Raw genomic sequence first — 16,580 nt, 5'->3', positions numbered from 1 at the left:
CTGCATCATGCCTGCATGTGTAGTCTGCCCAACTCAGCCGACTGCATTGCGACTCTGGAGGAGTGGCACCTGCTGGGGATAAAACATGACTTGAGATAGGTGTGCTTTTCCTTATTATCGCCTTATATGCAGTAGGAACATGCACATTTAGCAGCAGACCAGAATGATCTCACACCTTTTCAGAGGTATTCATGGCTTTCAAAGCCTGCTCTCATGGCCTATTCTCTCACCACCACAAAAAAAGTGTGATTGTGTGCTCCTAGTCTGTGTCAAGCCTCCATTGAAGTCCACTCACCTCTATGGAGATGATCTTAATAGTCACCTTGGCTTGCTGATTTGGACAAACGCTCCCTGTCTTCTACCGGTTTTCTTCTTAACAAACAATTGACTTGGTCTTATAATGATTTATGACATGTGCTTCATTTTAACGAGTTACGCATCACAGGCCAAGTGTCCTGGTGATAAAGGCACCTCCCCAACAGCAGCAACGGAGCTCCAGTGGCGCAATCGGTTAGCGCGCAGTACTTATAAGACAGTATCTGTCGAGCAATGCCGAGGTTGTGAGTTCGAGCCTCACCTGGAGCAGAGATAGTTGCCCTTTTGCTTCCTTTAATCACCTTTCTCCTATGACCCAAAACATTCAAGCCAAAGGGTGCCAGTATGCCACTGCTACACGCAGGAGCTGTCATTGCCCAACAAGGGAAGCTTGTTTTGAGTGAGGACCAAAAAGAATGAGACCAATGCTTTTGCTTGTTGAAGAGCAGTGGAGGAAGCTGGCAAGAGCTATATCACCTGCAAAATCCATGGCACAACACAAGGAAAAGAAGTACGTCCATTTGCAACTCATTTGCTGCAAGAGGCATTGTGCAGTCTCTGTGGAGCAAAAGCCTACTTGCTGCACTTCTACAGCATGCCCCAGTGGCCTAATGGATAACGCACTGGCCTCCTAAGCCAGGGATTGTGGGTTCGAGTCCCATCTGGGGTGGCACATTCCTTCTTTGGCCCTTACATGTAGCATACCAACACACATTGTACTCTGATACAAATGACTTGGATTCTCATGGCTGCCAAAGGCTTTTAAAGTGGACCAGAACTCTTGCACAGGAAAGAAGGAAAACATAGAGAAATGCACCCTGTGTATGTATTTAGAGACTTTAGCCTGTCCCCCTCATTTGTGTCTAATCACTAGTTGTGGTGATCACCCTGGGTCACATGACTGCCAATGGCAGATAAGCTCATTTGAAAGCACAGCCTGTTAACAATATGTCTGCTTCCATCAGTCAGGAAGTAGAAACAGTGCAGATTTATCTTAGGATTTCTATTAGCTGTAACAAAGAAATGTTTCTTGTTTAAAGGTTGTTATGCTGTTGCGTATCTTTTAGAGCAGAAAGGACGTTCTGAGTTCAGGTCCACTTGAAATTCGACAAGGCTTTCAATGGGTATCCCACATCTCGTTACAAAAGGTCAAAGAAATGTAAAGTCACTATCATGTCACCACACTATGGAAAATCATAGCAAATCCACCTTCAAAATGCACTTCCTGCTGATTTTCACGGACCCACTTCAAAGCTAGATGCAACGCGCAATTGTGAACATCTCAATTGGCCGGCTCTGCTGTCATATATATTTATATCTTCTATAATAATAAATTCAATCTGTCATTTTGGGTGCTGTGTGTAAGATACGCCTTGCCCAGTAAATACCCCAGGGATTCCCTGCATCATGCCTGCATGTGTAGTCTGCCCAACTCAGCCGACTGCATTGCGACTCTGGAGGAGTGGCACCTGCTGGGGATAAAACATGACTTGAGATAGGTGTGCTTTTCCTTATTATCGCCTTATATGCAGTAGGAACATGCACATTTAGCAGCAGACCAGAATGATCTCACACCTTTTCAGAGGTATTCATGGCTTTCAAAGCCTGCTCTCATGGCCTATTCTCTCACCACCACAAAAAAAGTGTGATTGTGTGCTCCTAGTCTGTGTCAAGCCTCCATTGAAGTCCACTCACCTCTATGGAGATGATCTTAATAGTCACCTTGGCTTGCTGATTTGGACAAACGCTCCCTGTCTTCTACCGGTTTTCTTCTTAACAAACAATTGACTTGGTCTTATAATGATTTATGACATGTGCTTCATTTTAACGAGTTACGCATCACAGGCCAAGTGTCCTGGTGATAAAGGCACCTCCCCAACAGCAGCAACGGAGCTCCAGTGGCGCAATCGGTTAGCGCGCGGTACTTATAAGACAGTATCTGTTGAGCAATGCTGAGGTTGTGAGTTCGAGCCTCACCTGGAGCAGAGATAGTTGCCCTTTTGCTTCCTTTAATCACCTTTCTCCTATGACCCAAAACATTCAAGCCAAAGGGTGCCAGTATGCCACTGCTACACGCAGGAGCTGTCATTGCCCAACAAGGGAAGCTTGTTTTGAGTGAGGACCAAAAAGAATGAGACCAATGCCTTTGCTTGTTGAAGAGCAGTGGAGGAAGCTGGCAAGAGCTATATCACCTGCAAAATCCATGGCACAACACAAGGAAAAGAAGTACGTCCATTTGCAACTCATTTGCTGCAAGAGGCATTGTGCAGTCTCTGTGGAGCAAAAGCCTACTTGCTGCACTTCTACAGCATGCCCCAGTGGCCTAATGGATAAGGCACTGGCCTCCTAAGCCAGGGATTGTGGGTTCGAGTCCCATCTGGGGTGGCACATTCCTTCTTTGGCCCTTACATGTAGCATACCAACACACATTGTACTCTGATACAAATGACTTGGATTCTCATGGCTGCCAAAGGCTTTTAAAGTGGACCAGAACTCTTGCACAGGAAAGAAGGAAAACATAGAGAAATGCACCCTGTGTATTTGCAACTCATTTGCTGCAAGAGGCATTGTGCAGTCTCTGTGGAGCAAAAGCCTACTTGCTGCACTTCTACAGCATTCCCCAGTGGCCTAATGGATAAGGCACTGGCCTCCTAAGCCAGGGAGCCACCCCAGTCCCATCTGGGGTGGCACATTCCTTCTTTGGCCCTTACATGTAGCATACCAACACACATTGTACTCTGATACAAATGACTTGGATTCTCATGGCTGCCAAAGGCTTTTAACCCTCCTGGCGGTTAATTTTTTTTGCCAAAATGGCAAAAATCCTTTTTTTTTTTATTTTTTTTTTTGTGTTTCATGTAAAGCTACCAGAGTGGTAGCTACATGAAACACCACTAGAGGGCGCATGTGTCCCTCTAGTGCGATCGTCGCCGGCATCAATAGCAAACAGGGGAACGCGTATATAACGCGCTCCCCTGTTTGGCTTCTCCTGTCGCCATGGCGACGATCGGAATGACGTCATGGACGTCAGCCGACGTCCTGACGTCAGACACCTCCGATCCAGCCCATAGCGCTGCCCGGAACTCATTGGTCCGGGCAGCGCAGGGCTCTGGCGGGGGGGGGCCTCTTGCGCCGCTGCGTACGGGCGATCGCCGCAGAGCGGCGGCGATCAAGCTGTACGCGCGGCTAGCAAAGTGCTAGCTGCGCGTACAGCATTTTAAATGGAGCAAATCGCTCCACCAGAGGCTGAGATATCTTCCTGCGCGGCATAGCCCGAGCTCAGCTCGGGCTTACCGCCAAGAAGGTTAAAGTGGACCAGAACTCTTGCACAGGAAAGAAGGAAAACATAGAGAAATGCACCCTGTGTATGTATTTAGAGACTTTAGCCTGTTCCCCTCATTTGTGTCTAATCACTAGTTGTGGTGATCACCCTGGGTCACATGACTGCCAATGGCAGATAAGCTCATTTGAAAGCACAGGCTGTTAACAATATGTCTGCTTCCATCAGTCAGGAAGTAGAAACAATGCAGATTTATCTTAGGATTTCTATTAGCTGTAACAAAGAAATGTTTCTTGTTTAAAGGTTATTATGCTGTTGCGTATCTTTTAGAGCAGAAAGGACGTTCTGAGTTCAGGTCCACTTGAAATTCGACAAGGCTTTCAATGGGTATCCCACATCTCGTTACAAAAGGTCAAAGAAATGTAAAGTCACTATCATGTCACCACACTATGGAAAATCATAGCAAATCCACCTTCAAAATGCACTTCCTGCTGATTTTCACGGACCCACTTCAAAGCTAGATGCAACGCGCAATTGTGAACATCTCAATTGGCCGGCTCTGCTGTCATATATATTTATATCTTCTATAATAATAAATTCAATCTGTCATTTTGGGTGCTGTGTGTAAGATACGCCTTGCCCAGTAAATACCCCAGGGATTCCCTGCATCATGCCTGCATGTGTAGTCTGCCCAACTCAGCCGACTGCATTGCGACTCTGGAGGAGTGGCACCTGCTGGGGATAAAACATGACTTGAGATAGGTGTGCTTTTCCTTATTATCGCCTTATATGCAGTAGGAACATGCACATTTAGCAGCAGACCAGAATGATCTCACACCTTTTCAGAGGTATTCATGGCTTTCAAAGCCTGCTCTCATGGCCTATTCTCTCACCACCACAAAAAAAGTGTGATTGTGTGCTCCTAGTCTGTGTCAAGCCTCCATTGAAGTCCACTCACCTCTATGGAGATGATCTTAATAGTCACCTTGGCTTGCTGATTTGGACAAACGCTCCCTGTCTTCTACCGGTTTTCTTCTTAACAAACAATTGACTTGGTCTTATACAGGAAAATTGATACTTACCTTCGGTAATTTTCCTTTCCTGGTGCATCTCCATGTCGGCATACTGCTGGGTTAGCTCCTCCCCTCTAACCCCTATAGGACCAATCAAATTCTTATAAATATATGGTCCCTACCCCTCCAACGCATTCTCGTATATAGAACTCAGACACGCTGGACAAGGGTGGGACGTATGCCGACATGGAGATGCACCAGGAAAGGAAAATTACCGAAGGTAAGTATCAATTTTCCTGTTTCCCTGGTGCCTCCATGTCGGCATACTGCTGGGATTTGCATAGAATAACAAAACCAATCGGGTGGGTGCAAAAAGTAATTATTTATGAGAAGCAGACAAAACACTTCTGCCAAACTCTACTGAGGTCAGCAGGGCAGGATTCACTCTATAATGATTAATAAACGTGTTAGGCGATGACCAGTTTGCCGCTTTACATATGTTAACCAGCGAGATCCCTGCTGCCGCTGCCCAAGAGGAGGACATGCTCCTGGTTGAATGTGCTGAGGTACCGGAAGGTACTTCTGACCCTCTGGCTCTGTATGCAGACTTAATCAGACGAATTAACCATGCTGCAATCGTCCTGGTAGTAACCTCTTTCCCTTTTTTCGGTCCTGCTGGATTTATGAAAAGATGATCCGAGTCCCGAAATGTGCTTGTCATGTCCAAGTAATGTTTCAGACACCTTGACACATCCAATGGGTGTCCCCGTGGAAAACTTTCATCATCAGGAAAGGCCGGCAAGGTCCATTCTTGATTCAGATGTTTTATTGTTACCACTTTTGGCAAGAAGTGGGACATTGGTCTCAGTACCACTCGATCTTGAAAAAAGGTTAAGAAGGGATCCTTCCAACCCAAAGCCCTGATTTCCGATACTTTTCTGCCAGAAGATATGGCTATCAGAAAGGCTACTTTCAATGTCAGATTCCATATTGAACAGTTCTGAGGCGGTTCGAATAAGTCTGATGACAAATACTCCAATACTAGAGGGAGATCCCAGCTCGGACAAATCTTTTGTAGTGGAGGTCTCAACTTCATTAAGGCTTGAAAGTATTGCTGAATCATCTTGTGCGAAGCTAACTGAGAACTGACCAAGGCTGATATGGCTGACACTTGGACTCTAAGAGATCTTACTGTCAAACCTATGTCGAAGCCTGTCTGAAGGAACTCTAACACATGCGGTACTGAAGGGGAAAGATAACTAGTTTCCTTTTGTATTGAAAAGTCAATGAATTTTTTCCATATTCTGTAGTAAGTATTATTCGTAGATGATTTCCTTGCTTTAAGCAGTGTCTCTGTAACTGTTGAAGAAAATCCAGCCTGTATTAGCTTCCTCCTCTCAATCTCCATGCAGTCAATGACAATTTCTGCAGATGTTGATGCCGCACCTCCCCCTGTGTCAGAAGATCTGCTATCTGTGGCAATTTCCAGTGATCTGCCACCGACATCTTTATCAGTCGTGGAAACCACGGTCTTTTCGGCCAGTAAGGTGTTATTACTATAGCCTCCACTTTCTCCTTCTGTAGCCTGTTGAGGAATCTCAATATAAGCGGAGTTGGGGGAAAAGCATATATCATAGATGCTTTCCACGCCTGGGTCAGAGCATCCACTCCCTCTGACCTCTTGGAGGGAAACCTCGAAAAGAACCTGGGCAACTGGTAATTCACATCCGAGGCGAATAAATCCACCTGTGGCAGACCCCAACGCTGAACTAATGTCTTGAAGATCTCCGTCTTCAACTTCCACTCGTTGTTCAGCACTAGGTTCCTGGATAAGAAATCTGCTTGAGAGTTCTGTGTTCCGGGAATGTAAACCGCTCTCAATGCCACCAGGTTCTTCTCTGCCCACGTCATCAGGGGAGCTACTTCTTTCATCAAAGACCAACTTCTCGTTCCCCCTTGCTTCTGGACATAGGCTACTGCTGCCTTGTTGTCCATCTGAAGACATACAGCTCCTCCTTTCAGAAGATGCGCAAATGCTTGTGTTGCCATAAACGCCGCTCTCAACTCCAGAATATTGGACACCACATTCACTTGCGGCTGACTCCATAGGCCCTGGGACCAGTAGTCCTTGTAGTGAGCTCCCCAACCTAATCTGCTGGCATCCGAAGTAACCGTGATCCAACAGTGGGGAGATAGTTGGTTGGCTCGTTGAAGGTTCCGGATGTTCATCCACCACAGTAAGGACATCCTGACTCTTGCTGAGATTCTGATGCATTGTGACATTGAATAATGATTCCATTGTTCTAGTAGCAGATTCTGCAAAGGCCTCATGTGCCATCTGCTCCACTTTATCATGAGTATCGCTGATGACATGATTCCCAGAACATGCAGACACCTCCTCGCTGAGACCGATCTCTGCTGGTACAGCCATGTCACCTTCTGTACTAGGTCCTTTGCCTTGGCTTCTGGTAAGGAAACTGTGTCTTCTACCGTATCGAAGACTGCCCCTAAGTACGTCAATCGTCTGGCTGGGCTGAACTGGCTCTTTTTCTCGTTTATCAGCCATCCTAGTTCGGAAAGGAATTTCACCACTCTTTCTGAATCTCTCATAAGGTTTTCTCTGGAACCTGCCATAACTAAAATATCGTCCAGATAGTGATGGATTTTTATTCCCTGAGTCCTTAATTCTGCCACTACTGCCACTAGGACCTTTGTAAAAGTTCTCGGTGAAGTGGAGAGTCCGAAAGGCAGAGAACAGAACTGCAGATGAGCATCTCCTATGGAGAACCTCAAAAACTTTTGACAGTGTTGATGTATTGGTATATGGAAGTACGCGTCTTGGAGATCTATGGACATCATCCAATCCCCTGGAGATACCGCCAATATTATTGACTGTAGTGACTCCATCTTGAACTTGGGTATTCTTATTGACCTGTTCAGATATTTTAGATCTATTACCGGTCTGAAGCCACCTGACTTTTTCTGTACCAAAAACAGGGGCGAATAGATACCTTGGAATCTCTCTGAGGCTGGAACTGGTAGTACCACCTTCTCGGCTATCAGACTTTGAACGTATTGCTGTAGAACTTCTCTTTTTGTAAGATCTGACGGTATCCTTGTTGGTGCCCATCTGTCTTTGGGGATCTTCCGGAAGTGCCACTTGTGACCCTTGTTGATGACTGACGTCACCCAGGGATCTTGAATCCTCTCCACCCAGACATTGATAAAATTCCTTAGTCTTGAACCTACTATCAATGACTGGGCGGGCGCACCTTCAAAAAGGTTGCTTCTGTTGTCCCCCAGGTTTGGTTGAGGACTTCAAGGATCTTGCCAGATTAGCTTGTGTACTCCTCCAATTTTTCCTGAAAGATTTTCCTGGCTTGTAGCTTCTTGATTCCGAGAATTTGTTTGAAGCCTGTCTTTTAGGATTGGAAAAGCCCTTTCTAGCTGGTCTATCTTGTGGTAGTAGGCCTGATTTTCCGCCTGTCACCCTTGAGATAGCCTTATCCATCTCCTTTCCGAAAAGTGAAGATCCGTCAAATGGTATCTTGACCCAGTTCTGTTTCGAGTTCATGTCCGCGTTCCAATGCTTCAGCCATAAGGCCCTTTTGGCTGTCACTGAATTCAACATGACTCTCGCTGATGCTCTAAGAGTGTCCATAGCCGCTTCACTAACGAAATCAGCTGAGAGTTTTAGGTCGTCAAGAGCTGAAATAATCTCTCCTGCTTCCACTCCTCTCAAGATAGCCTCTTCCACATTTGATATCCAAACATTCAACGCTCTACCTACTGAGGTCAGTGCTATAGCTGGTTTGCAGATTTGACCAGACATCAAATAGATTTTCTTTAAATCGTTATCCACTCTCCGATCCAGGATATCTTGAAAGGTCACCGTATTTTCCATGGGAAGGGTAACATGTTTCATCAATCTTGATAGAGAAGCATCTACCACTGGTGGTGATGACAGGAATGGTGCCTCCTCTTCTTTTATAGGATAAAGTTTTGCGAATTTGTTATGTAATGATGTTTTATTCTCCACTTTCCCCCACTCTTCCAGTACAATATTTTTAATTTCCTTCATTAATGGAAATGAACAGGTCTTTTTTGACAAATGTGAATAATACTCTTTGTTCTGAGCCTGTTCCTCCGGCGGGTCATTCCACTCCAGTGCTTCCTTGACTGCCGCCACAAATGGTGCTGTGAGCGCAAAATTAAAGAGGCCTGAAGAAGGTTCTTCTTCTGAAACCTCTGGATCTGGCTGCTTGTCTGTTATTGGTAACCCAACTTGTGAGGTACTTGGGACCGCCGAAAGAGTAGCCACTTCTTCTCTCACTACTCTTCGGATCACATCACTAAATCTTCAGTCTTTGTTTCATTTTCGTGTGCAACGTGACCTAAGCACTGAGCACACAAGGTCTTGCCTTGCAACGCCCTATTAGGGCAAGCCCAGCAGTGACCTTTCCCAGGCATAGATCTTCTCCTTGGAGATCTGGACCTGGATCTGGACCTAGATCTCGATTGTCGAGAGGAACGATATTGTCGAGAGGATGAGTAACCATAATATGCTCCGGACCCCGAGCGACGACTCTGCGATGATCTTCTATCCCTGTTGTCCGGTGGTGCATGAGGGCTATTAGCTCCTCCTTGGCCCGGTGGAATCACGTAAGAGCTGTAAGATATAATTTATATATATATAGCTCAGTGATGTGTTCATAAAGTATTTAAGCTTTTTTTTTTTTTTTTTTTTTTTTGGGTCCCTTACCCAGAGGGTCCATGATGCTCGCCAGCCTCAGCAGATGAGTCCACTGCAAACGTGATAACAGACAATCAGAACCAAATTGCATACTTGAAACATTTGCATATAACAACGACTTCTCAATAGTCTCTAACTTACAGGCAGAATCATCAGAAAGGTTTGCCTCATCAACCTTGTCCTCCATATGCAGTCTCAGGCACTACAATATATATAACTTCTCCTGATAGCCCCGACAGCAGCACTGATCAGCAGCAAGGTCAGCCTTACACTGAGACATTCTGTCTCGTTTAAATAGGCCGCCTCCCTGCGCCTCCCAACGTGCTGGCGTCACTGGCCGCTTTTTGCCCACATCAAAGATGGCCGCCGCATCCTCCGACCTCTTGATGACCACTTCCGGGCTCGCGCGCATGCGCAGAGGTCCCTTCCGCCCGCCGAACACACGAGAGAGGCCGACCTCGCCGCCATTACTCATTCAGGTCGGCCCCTCTCCATTTCCGCTTACCTCGGATAACATCCATCTTCCGCGCAGCTTCTGCGGACATGCTTCACAGCCTTTAGCTGTTGCTGGGCTGGCTTCCCCACTACACCACCAGGTATGTTGGGCTCGACCACGGGCGCATTTAGCTGCCCCCTCGCACAGGAAAGCTTAAACCTGTGGAGACTGGGTAAGGGAGCCATCAGGAAAGGATCCAAAATAGAACCTAGAAGAAAACTTTAAATAGAAAAATGTAACCAAATAGAACAGTCCTATAGTGTCTGAGGACAGCAAGAAGAATGCGTTGGAGGGGTAGGGACCATATATTTATAAGAATTTGATTGGTCCTATAGGGGTTAGAGGGGCGGAGCTAACCCAGCAGTATGCCGACATGGAGGCACCAGGGAAAATGATTTATGACATGTGCTTCATTTTAACGAGTTACGCATCACAGGCCAAGTGTCCTGGTGATAAAGGCACCTCCCCAACAGCAGCAACGGAGCTCCAGTGGCGCAATTGGTTAGCGCGCGGTACTTATAAGACAGTATCTGTTGAGCAATGCCGAGGTTGTGAGTTCGAGCCTCACCTGGAGCAGAGATAGTTGCCCTTTTGCTTCCTTTAATCACCTTTCTCCTATGACCCAAAACATTCAAGCCAAAGGGTGCCAGTATGCCACTGCTACACGCAGGAGCTGTCATTGCCCAACAAGGGAAGCTTGTTTTGAGTGAGGACCAAAAAGAATGAGACCAATGCTTTTGCTTGTTGAAGAGCAGTGGAGGAAGCTGGCAAGAGCTATATCACCTGCAAAATCCATGGCACAACACAAGGAAAAGAAGTACGTCCATTTGCAACTCATTTGCTACAAGAGGCATTGTGCAGTCTCTGTGGAGCAAAAGCCTACTTGCTGCACTTCTACAGCATGCCCCAGTGGCCTAATGGATAAGGCACTGGCCTCCTAAGCCAGGGATTGTGGGTTCGAGTCCCATCTGGGGTGGCACAATCCTTCTTTGGCCCTTACATGTAGCATACCAACACACATTGTACTCTGATACAAATGACTTGGATTCTCATGGCTGCCAAAGGCTTTTAAAGTGGACCAGAACTCTTGCACAGGAAAGAAGGAGAACATAGAGAAATGCACCCTGTGTATGTATTTAGAGACTTTAGCCTGTCCCCCTCATTTGTGTCTAATCACTAGTTGTGGTGATCACCCTGGGTCACATGACTGCCAATGGCAGATAAGCTCATTTGAAAGCACAGCCTGTTAACAATATGTCTGCTTCCATCAGTCAGGAAGTAGAAACAGTGCAGATTTATCTTAGGATTTCTATTAGCTGTAACAAAGAAATGTTTCTTGTTTAAAGGTTGTTATGCTGTTGCGTATCTTTTAGAGCAGAAAGGACGTTCTGAGTTCAGGTCCACTTGAAATTCGACAAGGCTTTCAATGGGTATCCCACATCTCGTTACAAAAGGTCAAAGAAATGTAAAGTCACTATCATGTCACCACACTATGGAAAATCATAGCAAATCCACCTTCAAAATGCACTTCCTGCTGATTTTCACGGACCCACTTCAAAGCTAGATGCAACGCGCAATTGTGAACATCTCAATTGGCCGGCTCTGCTGTCATATATATTTATATCTTCTATAATAATAAATTCAATCTGTCATTTTGGGTGCTGTGTGTAAGATACGCCTTGCCCAGTAAATACCCCAGGGATTCCCTGCATCATGCCTGCATGTGTAGTCTGCCCAACTCAGCCGACTGCATTGCGACTCTGGAGGAGTGGCACCTGCTGGGGATAAAACATGACTTGAGATAGGTGTGCTTTTCCTTATTATCGCCTTATATGCAGTAGGAACATGCACATTTAGCAGCAGACCAGAATGATCTCACACCTTTTCAGAGGTATTCATGGCTTTCAAAGCCTGCTCTCATGGCCTATTCTCTCACCACCACAAAAAAAGTGTGATTGTGTGCTCCTAGTCTGTGTCAAGCCTCCATTGAAGTCCACTCACCTCTATGGAGATGATCTTAATAGTCACCTTGGCTTGCTGATTTGGACAAACGCTCCCTGTCTTCTACCGGTTTTCTTCTTAACAAACAATTGACTTGGTCTTATAATGATTTATGACATGTGCTTCATTTTAACGAGTTACGCATCACAGGCCAAGTGTCCTGGTGATAAAGGCACCTCCCCAACAGCAGCAACGGAGCTCCAGTGGCGCAATCGGTTAGCGCGCAGTACTTATAAGACAGTATCTGTCGAGCAATGCCGAGGTTGTGAGTTCGAGCCTCACCTGGAGCAGAGATAGTTGCCCTTTTGCTTCCTTTAATCACCTTTCTCCTATGACCCAAAACATTCAAGCCAAAGGGTGCCAGTATGCCACTGCTACACGCAGGAGCTGTCATTGCCCAACAAGGGAAGCTTGTTTTGAGTGAGGACCAAAAAGAATGAGACCAATGCTTTTGCTTGTTGAAGAGCAGTGGAGGAAGCTGGCAAGAGCTATATCACCTGCAAAATCCATGGCACAACACAAGGAAAAGAAGTACGTCCATTTGCAACTCATTTGCTGCAAGAGGCATTGTGCAGTCTCTGTGGAGCAAAAGCCTACTTGCTGCACTTCTACAGCATGCCCCAGTGGCCTAATGGATAACGCACTGGCCTCCTAAGCCAGGGATTGTGGGTTCGAGTCCCATCTGGGGTGGCACATTCCTTCTTTGGCCCTTACATGTAGCATACCAACACACATTGTACTCTGATACAAATGACTTGGATTCTCATGGCTGCCAAAGGCTTTTAAAGTGGACCAGAACTCTTGCACAGGAAAGAAGGAAAACATAGAGAAATGCACCCTGTGTATGTATTTAGAGACTTTAGCCTGTCCCCCTCATTTGTGTCTAATCACTAGTTGTGGTGATCACCCTGGGTCACATGACTGCCAATGGCAGATAAGCTCATTTGAAAGCACAGCCTGTTAACAATATGTCTGCTTCCATCAGTCAGGAAGTAGAAACAGTGCAGATTTATCTTAGGATTTCTATTAGCTGTAACAAAGAAATGTTTCTTGTTTAAAGGTTGTTATGCTGTTGCGTATCTTTTAGAGCAGAAAGGACGTTCTGAGTTCAGGTCCACTTGAAATTCGACAAGGCTTTCAATGGGTATCCCACATCTCGTTACAAAAGGTCAAAGAAATGTAAAGTCACTATCATGTCACCACACTATGGAAAATCATAGCAAATCCACCTTCAAAATGCACTTCCTGCTGATTTTCACGGACCCACTTCAAAGCTAGATGCAACGCGCAATTGTGAACATCTCAATTGGCCGGCTCTGCTGTCATATATATTTATATCTTCTATAATAATAAATTCAATCTGTCATTTTGGGTGCTGTGTGTAAGATACGCCTTGCCCAGTAAATACCCCAGGGATTCCCTGCATCATGCCTGCATGTGTAGTCTGCCCAACTCAGCCGACTGCATTGCGACTCTGGAGGAGTGGCACCTGCTGGGGATAAAACATGACTTGAGATAGGTGTGCTTTTCCTTATTATCGCCTTATATGCAGTAGGAACATGCACATTTAGCAGCAGACCAGAATGATCTCACACCTTTTCAGAGGTATTCATGGCTTTCAAAGCCTGCTCTCATGGCCTATTCTCTCACCACCACAAAAAAAGTGTGATTGTGTGCTCCTAGTCTGTGTCAAGCCTCCATTGAAGTCCACTCACCTCTATGGAGATGATCTTAATAGTCACCTTGGCTTGCTGATTTGGACAAACGCTCCCTGTCTTCTACCGGTTTTCTTCTTAACAAACAATTGACTTGGTCTTATAATGATTTATGACATGTGCTTCATTTTAACGAGTTACGCATCACAGGCCAAGTGTCCTGGTGATAAAGGCACCTCCCCAACAGCAGCAACGGAGCTCCAGTGGCGCAATCGGTTAGCGCGCGGTACTTATAAGACAGTATCTGTTGAGCAATGCCGAGGTTGTGAGTTCGAGCCTCACCTGGAGCAGAGATAGTTGCCCTTTTGCTTCCTTTAATCACCTTTCTCCTATGACCCAAAACATTCAAGCCAAAGGGTGCCAGTATGCCACTGCTACACGCAGGAGCTGTCATTGCCCAACAAGGGAAGCTTGTTTTGAGTGAGGACCAAAAAGAATGAGACCAATGCCTTTGCTTGTTGAAGAGCAGTGGAGGAAGCTGGCAAGAGCTATATCACCTGCAAAATCCATGGCACAACACAAGGAAAAGAAGTACGTCCATTTGCAACTCATTTGCTGCAAGAGGCATTGTGCAGTCTCTGTGGAGCAAAAGCCTACTTGCTGCACTTCTACAGCATGCCCCAGTGGCCTAATGGATAAGGCACTGGCCTCCTAAGCCAGGGATTGTGGGTTCGAGTCCCATCTGGGGTGGCACATTCCTTCTTTGGCCCTTACATGTAGCATACCAACACACATTGTACTCTGATACAAATGACTTGGATTCTCATGGCTGCCAAAGGCTTTTAAAGTGGACCAGAACTCTTGCACAGGAAAGAAGGAAAACATAGAGAAATGCACCCTGTGTATTTGCAACTCATTTGCTGCAAGAGGCATTGTGCAGTCTCTGTGGAGCAAAAGCCTACTTGCTGCACTTCTACAGCATTCCCCAGTGGCCTAATGGATAAGGCACTGGCCTCCTAAGCCAGGGAGCCACCCCAGTCCCATCTGGGGTGGCACATTCCTTCTTTGGCCCTTACATGTAGCATACCAACACACATTGTACTCTGATACAAATGACTTGGATTCTCATGGCTGCCAAAGGCTTTTAACCCTCCTGGCGGTTAATTTTTTTTGCCAAAATGGCAAAAATCCTTTTTTTTTTTATTTTTTTTTTTGTGTTTCATGTAAAGCTACCAGAGTGGTAGCTACATGAAACACCACTAGAGGGCGCATGTGTCCCTCTAGTGCGATCGTCGCCGGCATCAATAGCAAACAGGGGAACGCGTATATAACGCGCTCCCCTGTTTGGCTTCTCCTGTCGCCATGGCGACGATCGGAATGACGTCATGGACGTCAGCCGACGTCCTGACGTCAGACACCTCCGATCCAGCCCATAGCGCTGCCCGGAACTCATTGGTCCGGGCAGCGCAGGGCTCTGGCGGGGGGGGCCTCTTGCGCCGCTGCGTACGGGCGATCGCCGCAGAGCGGCGGCGATCAAGCTGTACGCGCGGCTAGCAAAGTGCTAGCTGCGCGTACAGCATTTTAAATGGAGCAAATCGCTCCACCAGAGGCTGAGATATCTTCCTGCGCGGCATAGCCCGAGCTCAGCTCGGGCTTACCGCCAGGAAGGTTAAAGTGGACCAGAACTCTTGCACAGGAAAGAAGGAAAACATAGAGAAATGCACCCTGTGTATGTATTTAGAGACTTTAGCCTGTTCCCCTCATTTGTGTCTAATCACTAGTTGTGGTGATCACCCTGGGTCACATGACTGCCAATGGCAGATAAGCTCATTTGAAAGCACAGGCTGTTAACAATATGTCTGCTTCCATCAGTCAGGAAGTAGAAACAATGCAGATTTATCTTAGGATTTCTATTAGCTGTAACAAAGAAATGTTTCTTGTTTAAAGGTTATTATGCTGTTGCGTATCTTTTAGAGCAGAAAGGACGTTCTGAGTTCAGGTCCACTTGAAATTCGACAATGCTTTCAATGGGTATCCCACATCTCGTTACAAAAGGTCAAAGAAATGTAAAGTCACTATCATGTCACCACACTATGGAAAATCATAGCAAATCCACCTTCAAAATGCACTTCCTGCTGATTTTCACGGACCCACTTCAAAGCTAGATGCAACGCGCAATTGTGAACATCTCAATTGGCCGGCTCTGCTGTCATATATATTTATATCTTCTATAATAATAAATTCAATCTGTCATTTTGGGTGCTGTGTGTAAGATACGCCTTGCCCAGTAAATACCCCAGGGATTCCCTGCATCATGCCTGCATGTGTAGTCTGCCCAACTCAGCCGACTGCATTGCGACTCTGGAGGAGTGGCACCTGCTGGGGATAAAACATGACTTGAGATAGGTGTGCTTTTCCTTATTACCGCCTTATATGCAGTTCCTAGAGGTTTTTAATCCCTCTGGTGAGATCTCCATTTCCTTATGCCTCCATGGCAGCACATTGGGTAGTGGTTCCGCCCCCAATACCTCATTGGACCAGTGAATATTTAAATGAGTTCAAGAGGAGGAGCTTGCTGTGTTTGTTTTTTGTCCTCACCTCATAGGATCAGCATTCTGGGTTTTAAGCTTAGAATTTTTTTTTTCTTTCATATTTTTGCACCTACCTGACTGTCTTGTTACAGTCTCCACACATGTACTCCCTTGTGTGAAGGCCCCCTGTCCGGCCTATAAATTGGGTCTAAGAGGGGCACTCTGTTCTGCTGGTCTTGGGGGGTTTTGAGGAGTGTGGATGGGCTCACTAATAGTGAGCTGACATCCGCAGTTTAGATCCTCTTTTCTTCAGACTCTAAACGAGTCTTCTTTGGTGCGCAGTGTCCCTCTCCCCCCTTTACCTTTTTTCCTTCCTCCTCCTCGTGGATTCAGCGTGCGCTCCACGGACGGCAGCAGGTGGAACGCAGTGAGGGAGTGGACGCATGCCGCGTACTTCCGGTCACATGGATCCGGCAGCTGATTGGCCGGATGCGGAGGAGTGAGTGTGTGGGCGGGCACAGGCGCGGCGGGTAGTA

General features: G+C 46.3%; 10 non-coding genes across 10 annotated transcripts; all 10 read left to right on the top strand.

The window, feature by feature from the left end:
- The first annotated feature begins 492 nt into the window (after positions 1–492).
- Positions 493–585, top strand: TRNAI-UAU (transfer RNA isoleucine (anticodon UAU)). Its single transcript is given in 2 exon segments — positions 493–530; positions 550–585. It is a non-coding gene; the product is annotated as a tRNA-Ile (tRNA).
- A 327-nt stretch (positions 586–912) lies between these two features.
- TRNAR-CCU (transfer RNA arginine (anticodon CCU)) lies at positions 913–985 on the top strand. The gene has a single exon. It is a non-coding gene; the product is annotated as a tRNA-Arg (tRNA).
- A 1,222-nt stretch (positions 986–2,207) lies between these two features.
- On the top strand, positions 2,208–2,300 carry TRNAI-UAU (transfer RNA isoleucine (anticodon UAU)). Its single transcript is given in 2 exon segments — positions 2,208–2,245; positions 2,265–2,300. It is a non-coding gene; the product is annotated as a tRNA-Ile (tRNA).
- A 327-nt stretch (positions 2,301–2,627) lies between these two features.
- Positions 2,628–2,700, top strand: TRNAR-CCU (transfer RNA arginine (anticodon CCU)). Its single transcript has one exon. It is a non-coding gene; the product is annotated as a tRNA-Arg (tRNA).
- Positions 2,701–10,340: 7,640 nt separating this feature from the next.
- On the top strand, positions 10,341–10,433 carry TRNAI-UAU (transfer RNA isoleucine (anticodon UAU)). Its single transcript is given in 2 exon segments — positions 10,341–10,378; positions 10,398–10,433. It is a non-coding gene; the product is annotated as a tRNA-Ile (tRNA).
- A 327-nt stretch (positions 10,434–10,760) lies between these two features.
- Positions 10,761–10,833, top strand: TRNAR-CCU (transfer RNA arginine (anticodon CCU)). Its single transcript has one exon. It is a non-coding gene; the product is annotated as a tRNA-Arg (tRNA).
- A 1,222-nt stretch (positions 10,834–12,055) lies between these two features.
- Positions 12,056–12,148, top strand: TRNAI-UAU (transfer RNA isoleucine (anticodon UAU)). The gene is given in 2 exon segments: positions 12,056–12,093; positions 12,113–12,148. It is a non-coding gene; the product is annotated as a tRNA-Ile (tRNA).
- A 327-nt stretch (positions 12,149–12,475) lies between these two features.
- TRNAR-CCU (transfer RNA arginine (anticodon CCU)) lies at positions 12,476–12,548 on the top strand. Its single transcript has one exon. It is a non-coding gene; the product is annotated as a tRNA-Arg (tRNA).
- A 1,222-nt stretch (positions 12,549–13,770) lies between these two features.
- TRNAI-UAU (transfer RNA isoleucine (anticodon UAU)) lies at positions 13,771–13,863 on the top strand. The gene is given in 2 exon segments: positions 13,771–13,808; positions 13,828–13,863. It is a non-coding gene; the product is annotated as a tRNA-Ile (tRNA).
- Positions 13,864–14,190: 327 nt separating this feature from the next.
- On the top strand, positions 14,191–14,263 carry TRNAR-CCU (transfer RNA arginine (anticodon CCU)). The gene has a single exon. It is a non-coding gene; the product is annotated as a tRNA-Arg (tRNA).
- Positions 14,264–16,580: the final 2,317 nt, after the last annotated feature.

Source organism: Hyperolius riggenbachi, chromosome 3 (genome assembly GCF_040937935.1).
Source record: "Hyperolius riggenbachi isolate aHypRig1 chromosome 3, aHypRig1.pri, whole genome shotgun sequence".
NCBI lineage: Eukaryota > Metazoa > Chordata > Amphibia > Anura > Hyperoliidae > Hyperolius > Hyperolius riggenbachi.
The sequence above is the reverse complement of the archived record's forward strand: the minus strand, read 5'-3'. Positions and strand labels throughout refer to the sequence as shown.